Source organism: Mustela nivalis (genome assembly GCF_964662115.1).
Source record: "Mustela nivalis genome assembly, chromosome: 8".
In the NCBI taxonomy this organism is placed as follows: Eukaryota; Metazoa; Chordata; class Mammalia; order Carnivora; family Mustelidae; genus Mustela; species Mustela nivalis.
The window spans coordinates 72,346,589-72,350,786 of NC_139027.1; the positions used below are offsets into that span (position 1 = coordinate 72,346,589).

Consider the following 4,198-nt stretch of genomic DNA (forward strand, 5'->3'; position numbering starts at 1 on the left):
GCAGGCCACATAGTTTCTGTAGCAACTATTCAATGGTAGCCTGAAAGTAGCCATAGACAACATGTAACTGAATGAATGTGGCTGTATTCCAACTAAACATTATTTACAAAAGCAGTTGGCCAGCCCTTGGGCCATAGTTTGCCAACCCCTGTGTTAATCCTTTCATCAAAAGAGAATGAAAATCCCTTTTGTGTTTGAGTGATCTTTATTCTCCTGCTATCTAATTCACACATCACGCTTTGATAGCCTATAGCTTAAATATTGAAGTATGAAGTTAATTACATGTAGCATATCTTAGAGAAGGAGATGAAAAAGAAGGAAAAAAATTTGCTCAATACACAAATATATACATATCTAAATAAAGAAAAAATACTCATAATGATTATAGTCCTTTTTCTGCAACTGGCCACATTTCTTTGGTTCCAAATTCCTGAAGGGCCTGGGCCAGTCACGGTCCTACCTGAATTGGAGGTAGTTGTAGCTTTCCATTGAGTTAATAATCACAATATATTGGTATACTGAAAGTTGCCCTAGAGGATCTCCTGCATTCCAGAAATACTCAGAGCATGATGGCAACACAATTTCCTCTTGATAGTCGAGATCAATCCCCATAGCCATCTAGTTAATCCCTTGTTTGCCTTGATTCAGTGGCCTTAAGAGTCCAAAGTGGCCAGGTGGCAGTCTCAACTTCCAGTTCACTGGAATCATTGTTGCATCTCCTGGTAGAAACATTCCTCTCATTGGAACTAAAAGGTCCAGAGCAGCAGAACCTTAAATCCTGGGAATGAGAAACAAAAATTATGCTAGAAGATCATTAGGGTTAATAATGAGAGCAACAACTTCACTTTCAACCCCCTAGATTTCTAGATTTGTCAATTCTGTGATTTCTGGGCAAAAGAGCAATATAACGGATGTTGATTTAGAGCATTTATTGCAATCTGGAGGACCTTGCTCCAGCCCTACAAAGTGTTGTCACCTACTTGGTTCCATGAATGAACCTTCAAAAGCTGATTTCACCTTTCCACCACATCAGTTGCTTCAGAATCATCAATAACATGATAGGACCAGTGAATCCCATGAGCATGGACCCATTGCCTAACTTCATTTGATATAAAGTGAGTTCCTTGATTAGAAGTGATGCTGAAAAAAAAAAGAAGAAGAAGAAGTGATGCTGTGTAGAATACCATGTTTTTGGATAAAAATATTTGGTCAGTTCACAAATAGTACCTTTGGGAGAAGCATTGCAAGAAAACAAGCAGAAAAAAGTGAATCCATATGCAATAAGGACAAAATGCTATCCAGTCCATGATGGAAGCAGACCAATGTAATTAACATGCAATTGGGCATTTCCTGGAGGAAATGCCATTTTGGGGTCTCCTTGTTAGTCTCTGCTATTGGCAGGTTGAGCATTCAGCAGTGACTTTATCCAAATAATTCCATGTTGAAAGTGCGAAAATTAATGTTGCTGAACAAGCATAACCTCCATTCTGATTCCATGGCCATTTGTTCATGATCCCAATAAACAAGAACAAGAGTTACTAGAAAGGCTGATTGATATCCACAGAAGAGATAAATAGATAAGAGATAAATCTTTCTTTGTGAGTATTCATATGGGACACAAGTATTTTCATATTCCGGGTCCATTTGGAGCGGTTTATCCACATATCCCTTCCCCAGATTTCCCTGTCACCAGTTTTCCAATGTGTTCCTTCCAAGTCCCTGACCAACTAGCCAAATCATTAGCCCCAGCCCACAAGTTGATGTGGACCCATATGTCTGGCCATTTATCAATCTAGGCAAAATGAGCAACCTTATGTCCTGTCCAAAGTCCTACCTACAGGAAAGATTTCCCTTCAACACTGTTTTTCAGAGCTGTCCGCTTTCAAATGGTTTCTGCATATCATGAAGAATTATCTGTAAACTGATGTCAAGGGCTTTCTTCCTTAGTCAACTTGTCCTAGGGAGCTCACCATGAAGCCATAAGTGTGGCTGAGAGAAAAAAGGAAATGTAGCAGGAGTTGGGGGCATGGACATCTGGGCTACTTCCTCATGCAATTTACTTGTGCCTCCAGGGCTTGCTTAAGTCCAGTCTCACACATACTACTTCCTTTGATGATGCAGTGCTGCACCAGGTGATACCCAGTACACGATGAGCATCTCAGGCCATATGGTAACTTGATAACTCGTGGTCAAGCATTCAGTCTATACTATTCCCAGTAACAAGTCAAAAAAATTGTTTCCCAAAAGGAGAAAGCATGGCTTTGCTAAAAAAATTCTTGGGGTCTTGGACGCCTGGGTGGCTCAGTGGGTTAAACTGCTGCCTTCGGCTCAGGTCATGATCTCAGGGTCTTGGGATCCAGACCCACATCAGGCTCTCTACTCAGCAGGGAGTCTGCTTCCCCCTCTCTGCCTGCTGCTTTGCCTACTTGTGATCCCTCTCTCTCTCTCTCTGTGTCAAATAAATAAATAAAATTCTAAAAAATATATTAAAAAAAAATTCTTGGGGTCTGTGCTGTGATTCACCTGTAGGGTAGGGCATACTACAGGTTCTCATAGCATCCCTATGTGGCACTAATACATCAAGTACTATCATATTTTCTAAGTCATATGGCCCAATTAGCAGAACAGCTTCCATAGCAGCTTGACCTGTTACAGAGTCTACTCTTATTCTGGGATTCACTCAAAACAGGCAGCTTTTCAGGTCACTCAGCAAATGGGTAAGTAATAATGGGTAAGTAGTAAGTCCAAATGAGATATATGTTGCCTCAAAAATTCAAAGAAGACCAGTAGGCATTTCGCCTCTTTCTTAATGGTAACGAGAACCAGATGCAGTAATTTGCCTTTCACCTTAGATGAAAATCTCTTCAGATCTCAGATAATTGGACCTCTAGAACTCTTACCAAAATGGCAGGTCCTTGAATTTCTGTGGAATTCATCTCCCACTCTCTGGCACACAAATGGTATCTAGAATAGACAGAATAGAATAGAACAGAACAGAATAGACTACTTTCTGCTCACCATGTCTAATAAGCATAAAATCATCAAAGTATTATACAGCTTAGCTGAATGCTTCCAGCTCAAGGACTGTCATGACATTACAACCAAGCTGTTTGTAGTCATCTCAAAGACTTGATCAAGAATGAAGGACCCACTTACCTTGTCCATTGGCAGGCTCCAGCTTCTCTGTGTTGTTTCTCTGAGGGTGTCAGTTTGCCAACACACCATGTGGCTATCTCCACAGAGTTACTCACCACGTGGTAGCATGCTTCCTCAGTACAAGTAATCCAAGAGAAAGGAGAAGGGGAGAGAAAAAAAGACAAGAGAATGAACACAAGACAGAAGCCAGCCATTTTATAATTTAGGATTTATAACCTATTATCCCATTATTTCTTTCATATTTTGTTCATTAGAAACAAGTCACTAGGTCCAACCCACACTCAAGGAGAAGGGATTGCACAAGGCTGTGACTACCAGGAAATAGGAGTCATTGGGGACCACATCAGAGGCTGTCAACCACATTGGGTTATTAAAGTAAAAATGAAAATGATGAACAATTTATTTAGAAATGAATATTCAGAGCCAAAGTAGCAAGATTCATCAGGTCTTCACATAACACATCCCATTTTACAAATTGGAAACTCAAGACAGAGAGTGATATTTGCTCAAGGTCATTCAGTGAGTGTCAAAACAGACACTCAAATCTTAGTCTAATTCCAAAGGCTCATTCTGACTCTGACCTCTCCTCCAAAATGAGAGATATAATGAGATCATTTATTTCAGATGACTTCTGTTCCCTTCCTTCTCTTCTCTTTCTGCTTCCTTTTCTCTCCATTTCTCTTCTCCCAAACTGAAAGACTATTCAGGGACTGGCATATTTTAACTTATTGGATGAATTATGAGATATCCTCAAATGTGAAGTCATAGTTTTTCAGAGATGATTTAAAATGATAACCCATGGCCTATCACACAGAACTGTCTCTTCTCCTCTGATGCCTTCTGAGCGAGGACTGGTGACATTAACACTACAATTTCAGCACACTTGCTCCTTGGTAACAGCTGAGTTTTCTCCAGGTACCTCTAGTTTCACAGCTACTCAGAACTTCCCCCTCTAAAAGGTCCAGAGTCACTCTCAGAACAATATATCCAAAGTTTAAAATATAACTTGAGTGGTTTAATCACACAACCACCTCCCTACCCA

At 40.2% G+C, this 4,198-nt stretch overlaps 1 long non-coding RNA gene across 1 annotated transcript; it reads right to left on the bottom strand.

Moving 5' to 3' along the window:
* Positions 1–254: 254 nt before the first annotated feature.
* On the bottom strand, positions 255–3,261 carry LOC309872587. Its single transcript, XR_014315984.1, has 4 exons — positions 3,157–3,261; positions 2,901–2,964; positions 981–1,140; positions 255–778 (listed from the first exon to the last, which is right to left on the bottom strand). It is a non-coding gene; the product is annotated as an uncharacterized lncRNA (long non-coding RNA).
* Positions 3,262–4,198: the final 937 nt, after the last annotated feature.